The following is a 19,255-nucleotide window of genomic DNA, read 5'->3' on the forward strand; positions in this document are numbered from 1 at the left end:
TCCCTAAGTTCCTAGAAGTGTTTAAGAAGCTGAAGATCAATATTCCACTTGCTGAGGCTCTAGAACAAATGCCTCTATATGCAAAATTTCTCAAAGAGCTTATCAATAAGAAGAGGAGCTGGAATGAAAAAGAAACAGTGATCTTGACACAAGAATGCAGTGCAATGATCCAAGAAGGCATCCCACCAAAGCTCAAAGACCATGGGAGCTTTTTCTTACCTTGTATCATTGGTGACTAATAAACCCCAATTTTGTGGTTTATATCGTGTAGAATTTGGGGTGTTTTATCAATATTTCTCACACTTATCCACAAGAAATGCATGGTTTTGTTAATTGTCTTGCAAGTTTGTGAAATATTTTTAACCATCTCAATTGTAAAAGTGCTTTAACATTATCTAAGGTTTGGCTATGCATATATGACTCCTTGAGGATACGAATTAATTTAACTACATGTAAGCTTTATATACAAGTGAATAACAATTAGAATTGTATGATTCATTTAGGTAGTTGCATTTAGAATAGATTGCATTGCATGAGATTCCACCACTTTAACCTTACCTTACTCTTTATCTTGGATTTAGCATGAGGACATGCTATTGTTCAAGTGTGGGGAGGTTGATAAACCCATATTTCATGATATATTTTGTGATCAATTTAAGTGATTTATTCAACCCTTCACCCACTTATTCATGTGAAATTGCATGGTTTTACTTTCCCTTCCTTATTATGTGATATATGTGAAAAACATGTTTCTTATGCTTTAGAAATAATTATTTTAATTACCTTTTATTACCTTTCGATCCCGTGATTTGTGTGTTGAGTATTTTCAGATCTCCTAAGGCAGGAATGATTTAAAGGATGGAAAGGAAACATACAAAAATGGAAGAAAAGCACAAAATGGAGTTTTTGAAGAAACTGACAGCGACGCGAACGCATGGATGACGCAGCCGCGTGCTTAGCGCGAAAAGGCAGTAATGCGAACGCGTGACTAACGCGGACGCGCGCCTTGAGCAGAACGCAGATGATGCGTACGCGTGACCGAAGCGAACGCGTGATAAGGAAAACACCCAGATGATGCGACCGCGTGACTCATGCGGATGCGTGACAGACGCCACGCACCAGAAACTGCAGAAAATGCTCCCAGCGATTTCTGAAACCCTTTTTGGCCAGCGATTTCTGAAACCCTTTTTGGCCCAGATCCAAGTACAGAAAGCACAGAATAGAGGTTATAAAGTGGGGAAATACATCCATTCATAAGAGGCCTTCAATTATTCACTTTTCATGATTTAGATGTAGTTTTTAGAGAGAGGTTCTCTCTCCTCTCTTAGGTTTTAGATTTAGGATTCCTCTTAAAGGAATTAGGATTTTCTTATTATTTCAATTTAGGATTTCAACTCTTTATCAGGTTCAATATTTCTTTTAATTTATATTTCTCTTTTACTTTCAGATACTTTAATGCTCTCATTTAATTACTTATGTTGCCAAATTGGCTTATGAACTCTCTATGTTTAGATTGATTTTCTCTTATTAATGCAATTGAGGTATTTCAGATTTATGATTCTTGTTTAGCTTTTTATATTCTTGGCTTTAATTGATTAACTGGAGGCTCTTGAGTTATCAACTTATTGTGATTGATTGTTATGTCGGCTAATTGACTGGAATTCCACTAACTCTAGTCTTTCCTTAGGAGTTGGCTAGGACTTGGGAATCTAACTAATTAGTTCACTTGACTTTTCCTTGCTTTTGTAAAGGTTAACTAAGTGGGATTAACTTCAATTCTCATAGGAGTAACTAGGATAGGACTTCCGAATTGTCATACCTTGCCAAGAGTTTATTTTACAGTTATTTATTTATTTTATTGTCATTTAAATTACTTGTTCCTTTCTTTCAAAACCCCCAATTTACAAAACTCATAACCAATAATAAGAACACCTCCCTGCAGTTCCTTGAGAAGACGACCCGAGGTTTAAATACTTCCGTTATCAATTTTAAAGGGTTTGTTACTTGTGACAACCAAAACGTTTGTACGAAAGGATTTTCTGTTGGTTTAGAAGCTATACTTACAACGCAATCATATTTTTATATTTCTTTAACGATAGAAAAACCGATCGTCAACCACAAACCCTAAAACATAAACCATCAACCGCAAACCATAAACCCTAAACCGTAAACCATACACCCTAAACCATTAACCACAACCCTAAAGCTAAGCCCTAAACTATAAACCCTAAACCCTAAGCCATAAACCCTTTACACGAAATCATAAACCCTAAACCATAAATCATACACCAAAAACCCTAAACCATAAACCCTAAACATAAATACTAAAACTTAAACCATAAACCCTAAACCCTAAACCAAAACACTAAACCCTAAACACTAAACCATAAACCCTAAACCATAAACCCTAAACCCTAAAACATAAACCATAAAGCCCAAACCCTAAAGCCTAAACCCCAAACCCTAAACCCTACGCCCTAAACCATAAATCAAAAACCTTAAAGCCTAAACCCTAAACAATAAACCACAAATCCTAAATCTTAAACCATAAACACTCAACCCGAAACCAAAAACCCTAAACCCTGAACCCTACACCCTAAACTGTAAACCACAAACCCTAATGCCTAAACCTTAAACCATAAACCCTAAACCCCAAATCCTAAACCATAAACTCCAAACCCTCAATCCTAAACCCTAAACCATAAATCCTACACCATAAACACTAAACCACTAAACCCTAAACCACAAACTGTAAACCTAAACCATAAACCCCAACCCTTAAACCTTAAACCCTAAACCACTGAACAATAAAGCTTAAACCCTAAACTATAAACCCTAAATCCTCAAAATCAAACCCTAAACCGTACACCCTAAACCATAAAACACAAACCCTAAACCCTAATCCGTAAACTATAAACAACAAACCCTAAATCTTATACCATAAACACTCAACCTGAAACCATAAACACTAAACCCTGAACACTACACCCAAAACCGTAAACCACAAACTCTAAAGCCTAAACCTTAAACCATAAACCCTCAACCCCAAATCCTAAACCATAAACTCCAAACCCTCAATCCTAAACCCTAAACCATAAATCCAACATCATAAACCTTAAACCCATAAACCCTAACCCACAAACCATAAACCCTAAACCCTAAACCCCAAACCCTAAACCTTAAACCCTAAACTACTGAACCCTAAAGCCTAAACCCTGAACTATAAACCCTAAATTCTAAACCCTAAACCACAAATCCTAAAGCCTAAACCCTAAACTATAAACCCTAGACCCTAAACACTAAACCACAAACCCTAAAGCCTAAACCCTAAACAATAAACCCTTAACCCCAACCCATAAATCCTAAACCCTAAACACTACACCCTAAATAATAAACCACAAACCCTAAAGCCTAAACCCTAAACCACAAACACTAAAGCCTAAACCCTAAATTATAAACCCTAAACCCTAAGCCATATACCTTCAACCACAAAAAATAAACCCTAAACCCTAAACCTTAAACCCTAAACCATAAAACCTAACCCTAAAACCTAAACCATAAACCATAAACCCCAAACTATAAACCCTAAACCAAAAACCATACACCCTAAATTATAAACCACAAACCCTAAAGCCTAAGCCCTAAACTTTAAACCCTAAACCATAAGACATAAACTATTAACCCGAAACCATAAACCCTAAGCCCTAAATCATACACCATAAACCTTAAACCACAAACCCTAAATCCAAAACACTAAACCCAAAACCCTAAACCATAAACCCTAAATCCTAAACCGTAAACCATAAACCCTAAACACTAAACCCTAAATACTAAAGCATAAACCCTAAAGCATAAACCCTAAACCCTAAACCATAAACCCTAAACACTAAACCATAAACCATAAACCCTAAACCCTTACTAAACCATAAACCCTAAATCATAAACCCTAAACCCTAAACCCTAAACACTAAACCATAAAGCCCAAACCCTAAAGCCTAAACCCTTAGCCACACAGACTAAATCCTCAACCCCAAACCCTAAACCCTACACTCTAAACCATAAACCACAGATGCAAAATCCTAAACCCTAAACTATAAACCATAAACCCTAAATCTTAAACTATAAACCCTCAATCCGAATCCATAAACCCTAAACCCTGAACCCTACACACTAAACCGTAAACCACAAACCTTAAAGCCTAAACCTTAAACCATAAAACCTAAACCCTAAATCCTAAACCATAAACTCCAAACCCTCAATCCTAAACCCTAAACCATAAATCCTACACCATAAAACCTAAACCCGTAAACCCTAAACCACAAACCATAAACCCTAAACCGTAAACCCCAAACCTTAAACCTTAAACCCTAACCAACTGAACCATAAACTATAAACCCTAAACCCAAAACCCTAAACCACAAACCCTAAATCCTAAACCCTAAAGCATAAACCCTCAACCCCAAACCATAAATTATATACCCTAAACACTACACCCTAAATCATAAACCATAAACCCTAAAGCCTTAACCCATAACTATAAACCACAAACCGTAAACCCTAACACCTAAACCCTAAACCCTAAACCATAAACCATAAACCCTTAACCCCAAACCATAAACCCTAAACTCTAAAGCCTCCACCCTAAATTCTAAACCATAAACCCTAAACCATAAACCCTCAATCCCAAACCATAAACCTTAAACCCTACAGCATAAATACCAAACTATAAACCCTAAGGCCGACATCTTAAACCCTAAACCCAAAATCATAAACCATAAACACCAAACCCTAAATCCTAAATCCTAAACCATAAATCCTACACAATAAACCCTAAACCCCTAAACCTTAAACCACAAACCATAAACCCCAAATCCAAAACAATAAACCTTAAAATACAAACACTAAAACCTAAACCCTAAACTATAAACCCTAAACCCTAAACCGTAAACCATCAACCCCAAACAATAAACCATAAACCCTAAACACTAAATGCTAAACCATAAAACCTAAAGCCTAAACCCTAAACCATAAACCTTCAACACTAAACCCTAAACCATAAACTCTAAACCCTAAACCATAAACCCTAAACCCTAAACCTTAAACCATAAACCATAAATTACAAACCCTAAAGCCCAAACCCTAAACAACAAACCCTAAAGCCTAAACCCTAAACTATAAACCCTAAACCCTAAACCATAAACCATCAACCCCAAACAATAACCCTAAATCCTAAAGCCTAAACCACAAACCCTAAAGCCTAAACCCTAAAACATAAACCATCAACCAAAAACCATAAACCATAAACCATACGCGCAAAACCATAAACCACAAACCCTAAAGCCTAAGCCCTAAACTATAAACCCTAAACCCTAAGCCATAAACCCTTTACACGAAACCATAAATCCTAAACCATAAATCATAAACCATAAACCCTAAACATAAATACTAAAACTTAAACCATAAACCCTAAACCCTAAACCAAAATACTAAACCCTAAACACTAAACCATAAACCTTAAACCATAAACCCTAAACCTTAAACCATAAACCATAAAGTCGAAACCCTAAAGCCTAAACCCCAAACCCTAAACCATACACTATAAAAAATAAATCACAAACCCTAAATCCTAAACCCTAAACTATAAACCACGAACCCTAAATCTTACACCATAAACACTCAACCCGAAACCATAAACCCTAAACCCTGAACCCTACACCCTAAACCGTAAACCACAAACCCTAAAGCCTAAACCTTAAACCATAAACCCTAAACCCCAATTCCTAAACCATAAACTCCAAACCCTCAATCCTAAACCCTAAACCATAAATCATACACCATAAACACTAAACCCCTAAATCCTAAACCACAAACCGTAAACCTTAAACCCTAAACCCTAAACCCAAACAATAAACCATAAACCCTAAACACTAAATGCTAAACCATAAACCCTAAAGCCTAAACCCTAAACCATAAACCATCAACCCTAAACCCTAAACCATAAACCCTAAACCCTAAACCATAAACCATAAACCCTAAATCCTAAACCATAAACCTTAAACCTTAAACCATAAACCACAAACCTTAAATCCCAAACCCTAAACCACAAACACTAAAGCCTAAACCCTAAACTATAAACCCTAAACCCTAAACCATAAACCATCAACCAAAAACAATAAACCCTAAACTCTAAAGCCTAAACCACAAACCCTAAAGCCTAAACCCTAAAACATAAACCATCAACCGCAAACCATAAACCATAAACCATAAACCATAAACCATACACGCTAAACCATAAACCACAAACCCTAAAGCCTAAGCCCTAAACTATAAACCCTAAACCCTAAGCCATAAACCCTTTACACGAAACCATAAATCATAAACCATAAATCATACACCATAAACCCTAAACCATAAACCCTAAACATAAATACTAAAACTTAAACCATAAACCCTAAACCCTAAACCAAAACACTAAACCCTAAACACTAAACCATAAACACTAAACCCTAAACCCTAAACCCTAACCCATAAACCATAAAGCCAAAACCCTAAAGCCAAAACCCCAAACCCTAAACCCTACACCCTAAACCATAAATCACAAACCCTAAAGCCTAAACCCTAAACTATAAACCAAAAACCCTAAATCGTAAACCATAAACACTCAACCCGAAACCATAAACCCTAAACCCTGAACCCTACACCCTAAACTGTAAACCACAAACCCTAAAGCCTAAACCTTAAACCATAAACCCTAAACCCCAATTCCTAAACCATAAACTCCAAACCCTCAATCCTAAACCCTAAACCATAAATCCTACACCATAAACACTAAATCCTTAAACCCTAAACCACAAACCTTAAACCCTAAATCCTAAACACCAACCCTTAAACCATAAACCCTAAACCACTGAACCATAATGCTTAAACCATAAATCCTCAACACCAAACCCTAAACCCTATACCCTAAACCATAAAACACAAACCCTAAACCCTAAACCGTAAACTATAAACAACAAACCCTAAATCTTATACCATAAACCCTCAACCTCAAACCATAAACACTAAACCCTGAACACTACACCCAAAACTGTAAACCACAAACTCTAAAGCCTAAATCGTAAACCATAAACCCTCAACCCCAAATCCTAAACCATAAACTCCAAACCCTAAATGCTAAACCATAAACCCTAAAGCCTAATCCTTAAACGATAAACCCTCAACCCCAAACCATAAACCCTAAACCCTACACCCAAAACCATAAACCACAAACCCTAAAGCCTAAACCCTAAACCACAAACAGTAAAGCATAAACCCTAAACTATAAACCCTAAACCCTAAACATAAACCATCAACCCCAAACCATAAACCCTAAACCATAAACCATATGCCCTAAACCGTAAACCACAAACCCTAAAGCCTAAGCCCTAAACTATAAACCCTAAACCCTAAGCCATAAATCGTTAACACCAAACCATAAACCCTAAACACTATATCATACACCATAAACCCTAAACCATAAACCATAAACATAAATCCTAAAACTTAAACCATAAACCCAAAACCCTAAACCATAAACACTAAACCCTAAACACGAAACCATAAACGCTTAACCATAAACCCTAAACGCTAAACCCTAAACCATAAACCCAAACCCTAAAGCCTAAACCCTAAACCACAAACCCTAAATCCTCAACACCAAACCCAAAAACTTACACCCTAAACCATAAACCACAAACCCTAAAGCCTAAACCATAAACTATAAACCACAAACCCTAAATCTTAAACCATAAACACTCAACTCGAAACCATAAACCCTAAACCCTGAACCCTATACCCTAAACCATAAACCACAAACCCTAAAGCCTAAACCTTAAACCATAAACCCTCGATCCCAAATCCTAAACCATAAACTCCAAACCCACAACCCTAAACCCTAAACCATAAATCCTACACCATAAACACTAAACCCCTAAACCCTAAACCACAAACCGTAAACCGTAAACCCTAAACACCAACCCTTAAACCTTAAACCCTAAACCACTGAATCATAAAGCTTAAACCCTAAACTATAAACCCTAAATCATACACCATAAACCTTAAACCACAAAACCTAAACCCTAAACACTAAACCATAAACCCTAAACCCTAAACCCTAAACGCTAAACGCTAAACCCTAAACTGTAATCCCTAAACACTAAACACTAAACCCTAAACCATAAATCCTAAAGCATACACCCTAAACCCTAAACCCTAAACACTAAATCATAAAGCCCAAACCCTAAAGCCTAAAGCCTAAACCACAAACACTAAAGCCTCAACCCCAAACCATAAGCCCTAAACCCTAAATGCTACACCCTAAAGCCTAATCCTTAAACCACAAACCCTCAAACGCAAACCATAAACCCTAAACCCTAAACTATAAACCACAAACCCTAAACCCTTAGCCCCGAACTATAAACCCTAAACCCTAAGCCATAAACCCTTAACCCCGAACAATAAACCCTAAAACCTAAATCATACACCATAAACCCTAAACCACAAACCCTAATCATAAACCCTAAAACATAAACCCTAAACCCTAAACCCTAAACCATAAACACTAAACACTAAACCACAAACCATAAATTATAAACCATAATCCCTAAACCCTAAATCCTAAAGCCCAAACCCTAAACAACAAACACTAAAGCATCAACCCCAAACCATAAACCCTAACCCATAAACCCTACACCCTAAACCATAAACAACAAAGCCTAATGCCAAAATACTAAACTATAAACACTAAATCCTAAACCACAAATCCTAAACCATAAACCCTCAACCCCAATCATAAACCTTAAATCCTAAAGCCTAAACACCAAACCATAAACCCTAAAGCCTAAATACCAAACCATAAACCCTAAGGCTGAAATCCTAAACCCTAAACCCTAAACCTTAAACCATAAATAGCAAACCCTCGATCCTAAACCCTAAACCATAAATCCTACACCATAAACCCTAAACCCCTAAACATTAAACCACAAACCCTAAACCATAAACCATAAACCCCAATCCCTAAACCATAAACCCTAAACACAAACACTAAAACCTAAACCCAAAACTATAAACCCCAAACCCTAGACCATAAACCATCAACCCCAAAGAATAAACCATAAACCCTAAAGCCTAATCCCTAAACCATAAACCCTCAACCCCAAACCCTAAACCCAAAACCCTAAACCCTACACCCTAAACCATAAACCACAAACCCTAAAGCCTAAACCCTAAACCACAAATAGTAAAGCATAAACCCTAAATTATAAACCCTAAACCCTAAACATAAACCATAAACACCAAACCATAAACCCTAAACCCTAAACCCTACACCCTAAACCATAAACCACAAACCCTAAAGCCTAAACCCTAAGCCACAAATAGTAAAGCATAAACACTAAATTATAAACCATAAACCCTAAACATAAACCATAAACACCAAACCATAAACACTAAACCATAAACCATACACCATAAACCATAAACCACAAACCCTAAAGCCTAAGCCCTAAACTATAAACCCTAAACCCTAAGCCATAAACCATTAACACCAAACCATAAACCCTAAACCCTAAATCATACACCATAAACCCTAAAACATAAATCAGAAAACATAAATCCTAAAACTTAAACCCTAAACCCTAAACCCTAAACCATAAACACTAAACCCTAAACACTAAACCGTAAACGCTTAACCAAAAACCCTAAACCCTAAATCCTAAACCATAAAGCCCAAACCCAAAAGCATAAACTATAAACCACAAACCCTAAATCCTCAACACCAAACCCTAAACCCTACAGCCTAAACCATAAACCACAAACCCTAAAGCCTAAATCCTAAACTATAAACCACAAATCCTAAATCTTAAACCATAAACCCTCAACCCAAAACCATAAACACTAAACCATGAACCCTACACCCTAAACCGTAAACCACAAACGCTGAAGCCTAAACCTTAAACTATAAACCCTCAACCCCAAATCCCAAACCATAAACTCCAAACCCTCAATCCTAAACCCTAAACCATAAATCCTACACCATAAACCTTAAACCACTAGACCCTAACCCAAAAACTGTAAACCCTAAACCTTAAACAACAAACCCTAAACCTTAAACCCTAAACCACTTAACCTTAAACCCTAAACCCTAAACAGCAAACACTAAACCCTAAACCCTAAACCCTAAACCATAAATCCTACACCATAAACCTTAAACCCCTAAATCATAAACCACAAACTGTAAACCCTAAACCCCAAACCCTAAGCCTTAAACCCTAAAGCATAAACCCTAAACTATAAACCCTAGACCCTAAACCACAAACACTAAAGCCTAAACCTTAAACCATAAACCCTCAACCCCAAACCGTAAATCCTAAACCCTAAACACTACACCAAAAATCATAAATCACAAACCCTAAAGCCTAAACCCTAAACCACAAACACTAAAGTCTATACCCTAAACCAAAAACACTAAAGCCTAAAGCATAAAACCTAAAGCCTAAATCCTAAACTATAAACCCTAAACCCTAAACCATATACCCTCAAACACAAATAATAAACCCAAAATCCTAAACCCTAAATCCTAAACCCTAAACCACAAACCATAAACCCTAAAACCTAAACCGTAAACTATCAATACCAAACCATAAACCCTAAACCACTTAACCTTAAATCCTAAACCCTAAACCCTATACCCTAAACTCTAAACCACAAATTGTAAATCCTAAACCCTAAACCCAAAACCCTAAACCATAAACCCTAAAGCATAAACCCTAAACTATAAACCCTAGACCCTAAACCCTAAACCACAAACACTAAAGCCTAAACCTTAAACCCTAAACCCTAAACCATAAACCCTAAACCCTAAACCCCAAACCCTAAACATTAAACCCTAAACTACTGAACCCTAAAGCCTAAACCCTAAACTATAAACCCTAAATTATAAACCCTAAACCACAAACCCTAAAGCCTAAACCCTAAACTATAAACCCTAGACCCTAAACACTAAACCACAAACCCTAAAGCCTAAAGCCTAAACCAAAAACCCATAACCCCAAACCATAAATACTAAACCCTAAACACTACACCCTAAATAATAAACCACAAACCCTAAAGCCTAAACCCTAAACCACAAACACTAAAGCCTAAATCCTAAATTATAAACACTAAATCCTAAGCCATATACCATCAACCACAAACAAATAAACCCTAAACACTAAACCCTAAACCCTAAACCATAAACCCTAAACCCTAAAACCTAAACCATAAACCATAAACCCCAAACTATAAACCCTAAACCAAAAACCTACACCCTAAATTATAAACCACAAACCCTAAAGCCTAAGCCCTAAACTATAAACCCTAAACCATAAGACATAAACTATTAACCCGAAACCATAAACCCTAAACCCTAAATCATACACCATAAACCTTAAACCCAAAACACTAAACCCTAAACCCTAAACCATAAACCCTAAACCTTAAACCGTAAACCATAAACCCTAAACACTAAACACTAAACCCTAAATACTAAACTATAAACCCTAAAGCATAAACCCTAAACCCTAAACCATAAACCCTAAACACTAAACCATAAACCATAAACCCTAAATCCTAAATACTAAACCATAAACCCTAAATCATAAACCCTAAACCCTAAACTCTAAACACTAAACCATAAAGCCCAAACCCTAAAGCCTAAACCCTAAACCACACAGACTAAATCCTCAACCCCAAACCCTAAACCCTACACCCTAAACCATAAACCACAGATGCAAAAGCCTAAACCCTAAACTATAAACCATAAACCCTAAATCTTAAACTATAAACCCTCAACCCGAATCCATAAACCCTAAACCCTGAACCCTACACACTAAACTGTAAACCACAAACCCTAAAGCCTAAACCTTTAACCATAAACCCTAAACCCTAAATCCTAAACCATAAACTCCAAACCCTCAATCCTAAACCCTAAATCATAAATCCTACACCATAAACCCTAAACCCCTAAACCCTACCCCACAAACCATAAACCCTAAACCGTAAACCCCAAACCTTAAACCTTAAACCCTAACCAACTGAACCCTAAACTATAAACCCTAAACCCAAAACCCTAAACTACAAACCCTAAATCCTAAACCCTAAACCATAAACCCTCAACACCAAACCATAAATTCTATACCCTAAACACTACACCCTAAATCATAAACCACAAACCCTAAAGCCTTAACCCTTAACTATAAACCACAAACCGTAAACCCTAAACACCTAAACCCTAAACCCCTAAACCCTAAACCATATACCCTTAACCCCAAACCATAAACCCTAAATTCTAAAGCCTCCACCCTAAATTATAAACCATAAACCCTAAACCATAAACCCTCAATACCAAACTATAAACCTTAAACCCTACAGCCTAAACACCAAACTATAAACCCTAAGGCCGACATCTTAAACCCTAAACCCAAAATCATAAATCATAAACACCAAACCCTCAATCCTAAATCCTAAACCATAAATCCTACACAATAAATCCTAAACCCCTAAACCCTAAACCACAAACCTTAAACCCCAAATCCAAAATAATAAACCTTAAAACACACACACTAAAACCTAAACCCTAAACTATAAACCCTAAACCCTAAACCGTAAACCATTAACCCCAAACAATAAACCATAAACCCTAAACACTAAATGCTAAACCATAAAGCCTAAAGCCTGAACCCTAAACCATAAACCATCAACCCTAAACCATAAACCATAAACCATAAACCCTAAACCCTAAACCATAAACCAAAAACCCTAAACCCTAAACCTTAAACCCTAAACCATAAACCACAAACCCTAAAGCCCAAACCCTAAACCACAAACGCTAAAGCCTAAAGCCTAAACTATAAACCATAAACCCTAAACCATAAACCATCAACCACAAACAATAAACCCTAAACCCTAAAGCCTAAACCACAAACCCTAAAGCCTAAACCCTAAAACATAAACCATCAACCGCAAACCATAAACCATAAACCATAAACCATACGCGCTAAACCATAAACCACAAACCCTAAAGCCTAAGCCCTAAACTATAAACACTAAACCCTAAGCCATAAACCCTTTACACGAAACCATAAATCCTAAACCATAAATCATACACCATAAACCCTAAACCATAAACCCTAAACATAAATACTAAAACTTAAACCATAAACCATAAACCATAAACTCTAAACCCTAAACCAAAACACTAAACCCTAAACACTAAACCATAAACCCTAAACCATAAACCATAAACTATAAACCCTAAACCATAAAGCCGAAACCCTAAATCCTAAACCCCAAACCCTAAACCCTACACTCTAAACCATAAATCACAAATCCTAAAGCCTAAACCCTAAACTATAAACAACAAACCCTAAATCTTAAACAATAAACACTCAACCCGAAACCATAAACCCTAAACCCTGAACCCTACACCCTAAACCGTAAACCACAAACCCTAAAGCCTAAACCTTAAACCATAAACCCTAAACTCTAATTCCTAAACCATAAACGCCAAACCCTCAATCCTAAACCATAAACCATAAATCCTACACCATAAACACTAAACCCCTAAACCCTAAACCACAAACCGTAAACCCTAAACCCTAATCCCTAAACCCAAACAATAAACCATAAACCCTAAACACTAAATGATAAACCATAAAGCCTAAAGCCTAAACCCTAAACCCTAAACCCTAAACTTTAAACCCTAAACTATAAACCATAAACCATAAACCCTAAACCCTAAACCCTAAACCCTAAACCTTAAACCCTAAACAATAAACCACAAACCCTAAAACCAAAACCCTAAACCACAAACACTAAAGCCTAAACCCTAAACTATAAACCCTAAACCCTAAATCATAAACCATCAACCCCAAACAAAAAACCCTAAACCATAAAGCCTAAACCACAAACCCTAAAGCCTAAACCCTAAAACATAAACCATCAACCGCAAACCATAAACCATAAACCATAAACCATACGCGCTAAACCAAAAACCACAAACCCTAAAGCCTAAGCCCTAAACTATAAACCCTAAACCCTAAGCCATAAACCATTTACACGAAACCATAAATCCTAAACAATAAATCATACACCATAAACCCTAAACCATAAACCCTAAACATAAATACTAAAACTTAAACCATAAACCCTAAACCCTAAACCAAAACACTATACCCTAAACACTAAACCATAAACCCTAAACTATAAACCCTAAACCCTAAACCATAAACCATAAAGCCGAAACCCTAAAGCCTAAACCCCAAACCCTAAACCCTACACCCTAAACCATAAATCACAAACCCTAAAGCCTAAACCCTAAACTATAAACCACAAACACTAAATCTTAAACCATAAACACTCAACCCGAAACCATAAACCCTAAACCCTGAACCCTACACCCTAAACCGTAAACCACAAACCCTAAAGCCTAAACCTTAAACTATAAACCCTAAACCCCAATTCCTAAACCATAAACTCCAAACCCTCAATCCTAAACCCTAAACCATAAATCCTACACCATAAACACTAAACCACTAAACCCTAAACCACAAACCGTAAACCGTAAATCGTAAACCCTAACCCTTAAACCTTAAACCCTAAACCATTGAACCATAATGCTTAAACCCTAAACTATAAACCCTAAATCCTCAACACTAAACCCTAAACCCTACACCCTAAACCATAAAACAACAAACCCTAAATCTTAAACCATAAACCCTAAACCTGAAACCATAAACACTAAACCCTGAACACTACACCCAAAACCGTAAACCACAAACCCTAAAGCCTAAACCTTAAACCATAAACCCTCAACCCTAAATCATAAACCATAAACTCCAAACCCTAAATGCTAAACCATAACCCTAAAGCCTAATCCTTAAACCATCAACCCTCAACCCCAAACCATAAACCCTAAACCCTAAACCCTACACCATAAACCATAAACCACAAACCCTAAAGCCTAAACCCTAAACCACAAATAGTAAAGCATAAACCCTAAACTATAAACGCTAAACCCTAAACATAAACCATCAACCCCAAACCATAAACCCTAAACCATAAAATATACGCCCTAAACCGTAAACCACAAACCCTAAAGCCTAAGCCCTAAACTATAAACCCTAAACCCTAAGCCATAAATCATTAACACCAAACCATAAACCCTAAACACTAAATCATACACCATAAACCCTAAACCATAAACCATAAATATAAATCCTAAAACTTAAACCATAAACCCTAAACCCTAAACCATAAACACTAAACCCTAAACACTAAACCATAAACGCTTAACTATAAACCCTAAACCCTAAACCATAAACCCAAAGCCTAAAGCCTAAACCCTAAAGCACAAACCCTAAATCCTCAATACCAAACCCTAAACCTTACACCCTAAACCATAAACCACAAATCCTAAAGCCTAAACCCTAAACTATAAACCACAAACCCTAAATCTTAAACCATAAACACTCAACCCGAAACCATAAACCCTAAACCCTGAACCCTATACCCTAAACCGTAAACCACAAACCCTAAAGCCTAAACCTTAAACCATAAACCCTCAAACCCAAATCCTAAACCATAAACTCAAAACCTACAATCCTAAACCCTAAACCATATATCCTACACCATAAACACTAAACCCCTAAACTATAAACCACAAACCATAAACCCTAAACCCTAAACACCAACCCTTAAACCTTAAACCCTAAACCACTGAACCATAAAGCTTAAACCCTAAACTATAAACCCTAAATCATACACCATAAACCTTAAACCATAAAACCTAAACCCTAAACACTAAACCATAAACCCTAAACCCTAAACCATATACCCTCAAACACAAATAATAAACCCAAAATCCTAAACCCTAAATCCTAAACCCTAAACCACAAACCATAAACCCTAAAACCTAAACCGTAAACTATCAATACCAAACCATAAACCCTAAACCACTTAACCTTAAATCCTAAACCCTAAACCCTATACCCTAAACCCTAAACCACAAATTGTAAATCCTAAACCCTAAACCCGAAACCTTAAACCATAAACCCTAAAGCATAAACCCTAAACTATAAACCCTAGACCCTAAACCCTAAACCACAAACACTAAAGCCTAAACCTTAAACCCTAAACCCTAAACCCTAAACCCTAAACCATAAACCCCAAACCCTAAACATTAAACCCTAAACTACTGAACCCTAAAGCATAAACCCTAAACTATAAACCCTAAATTATAAACCCTAAACCACAAACCCTAAAGCCTAAACCCTAAACTATAAACCCTAGACCCTAAACACTAAACCACAAACCCTAAAGCCTAAAGCCTAAACAAAAAACCCATAACCCCAAACCATAAATACTAAACCCTAAACACTACACCCTAAATAATAAACCACAAACCCTAAAGCCTAAACCCTAAACCACAAACACTAAAGCCTAAATCCTAAATTATAAACACTAAATCCTAAGCCATATACCATTAACCACAAACAAATAAACCCTAAACACTAAACCCTAAACCCTAAACCATAAACCCTAAACCCTAAAACCTAAACCATAAACCATAAACCCCAAACTATAAACCCTAAACCAAAAACCTACACCCTAAATTATAAACCACAAACCCTAAAGCCTAAGCCCTAAACTATAAACCCTAAACCATAAGACATAAACTATTAACCCGAAACCATAAACCCTAAACCCTAAATCATACACCATAAACCTTAAACCACAAACCTTAAACCCAAAACACTAAACCCTAAACCTTAAACCGTAAACCATAAACCCTAAACACTAAACACTAAACCCTAAATACTAAACTATAAATCCTAAAGCATAAACCCTAAACCCTAAACCATAAACCCTAAACACTAAACCATAAACCATAAACCCTAAATCCTAAATACTAAACCATAAACCCTAAATCATAAACCCTAAACCCTAAACTCTAAACACTAAACCATAAAGCCCAAACCCTAAAGCCTAAACCCTAAACCACACAGACTAAATCCTCAACCCCAAACCCTAAACCCTACACCCTAAACCATAAACCACAGATGCAAAAGCCTAAACCCTAAACTATAAACCATAAACCCTAAATCTTAAACTATAAACCCTCAACCCGAATCCATAAACCCTAAACCCTGAACCCTACACACTAAACTGTAAACCACAAACCCTAAAGCCTAAACCTTTAACCATAAACCCTAAACCCTAAATCCTAAACCATAAACTCCAAACCCTCAATCCTAAACCCTAAATCATAAATCCTACACCATAAACCCTAAACCCCTAAACCCTACCCCACAAACCATAAACCCTAAACCGTAAACCCCAAACCTTAAACCTTAAACCCTAACCAACTGAACCCTAAACTATAAACCCTAAACCCAAAACCCTAAACTACAAACCCTAAATCCTAAACCCTAAACCATAAACCCTCAACACCAAACCATAAATTCTATACCCTAAACACTACACCCTAAATCATAAACCACAAACCCTAAAGCCTTAACCCTTAACTATAAACCACAAACCGTAAACCCTAAACACCTAAACCCTAAACCCCTAAACCCTAAACCATATACCCTTAACCTCAAACCATAAACCTTAAATTCTAAAGCCTCCACCCTAAATTATAAACCATAAACCCTAAACCATAAACCCTCAATCCCAAACTATAAACCTTAAACCCTACAGCCTAAACACCAAACTATAAACCCTAAGGCCGACATCTTAAACCCTAAACCCAAAATCATAAATCATAAACACCAAACCCTCAATCCTAAATCCTAAACCATAAATCCTACACAATAAATCCTAAACCCCTAAACCCTAAACCACAAACCTTAAACCCCAAATCCAAAATAATAAACCTTAAAACACACACACTAAAACCTAAACCCTAAACTATAAACCCTAAACCCTAAACCGTAAACCATTAACCCCAAACAATAAACCATAAACCCTAAACACTAAATGCTAAACCATAAAGCCTAAAGCCTGAACCCTAAACCATAAACCATCAACCCTAAACCATAAACCATAAACCATAAACCCTAAACCCTAAACCATAAACCCTAAACCCTAAACCCTAAACCTTAAACCCTAAACCATAAACCACAAACCCTAAAGCCCAAACCCTAAACCACAAACGCTAAAGCCTAAAGCCTAAACTATAAACCATAAACCCTAAACCATAAACCATCAACCACAAACAATAAACCCTAAACCCTAAAGCCTAAACCACAAACCCTAAAGCCTAAACCCTAAAACATAAACCATCAACCGCAAACCATAAACCATAAACCATAAACCATACGCGCTAAACCATAAACCACAAACCCTAAAGCCTAAGCCCTAAACTATAAACACTAAACCCTAAGCCATAAACCCTTTACACGAAACCATAAATCCTAAACCATAAATCATACACCATAAACCCTAAACCATAAACCCTAAACATAAATACTAAAACTTAAACCATAAACCATAAACCATAAACCCTAAACCCTAAACCAAAACACTAAACCCTAAACACTAAACCATAAACCCTAAACCATAAACCATAAACCATAAACCCTAAACCATAAAGCCGAAACCCTAAATCCTAAACCCCAAACCCTAAACCCTACACTCTAAACCATAAATCACAAATCCTAAAGCCTAAACCCTAAACTATAAACAACAAACCCTAAATCTTAAACCATAAACACTCAACCCGAAACCATAAACCCTAAACCCTGAACCCTACACCCTAAACCGTAAACCACAAACCCTAAAGCCTAAACCTTAAACCATAAACCCTAAACTCTAATTCCTAAACCATAAACGCCAAACCCTCAATCCTAAACCATAAACCATAAATCCTACACCATAAACACTAAACCCCTAAACCCTAAACCACAAACCGTAAACCCTAAACCCTAATCCCTAAACCCAAACAATAAACCATAAACCCTAAACACTAAATGCTAAACCATAAAGCCTAAAGCCTAAACCCTAAACCCTAAACCCTAAACTTTAAACCCTAAACTATAAACCATAAACCATAAACCATAAACCCTAAACCCTAAACCCTAAACCTTAAACCCTAAACAATAAACCACAAACCCTAAAACCAAAACCCTAAACCACAAACACTAAAGCCTAAACCCTAAACTATAAACCCTAAACC

This window comes from Arachis ipaensis, chromosome B9 (genome assembly GCF_059453495.1).
Source record: "Arachis ipaensis isolate K30076 ecotype BB chromosome B9, ASM5945349v1, whole genome shotgun sequence".
Classification (NCBI taxonomy): Eukaryota; Viridiplantae; Streptophyta; class Magnoliopsida; order Fabales; family Fabaceae; genus Arachis; species Arachis ipaensis.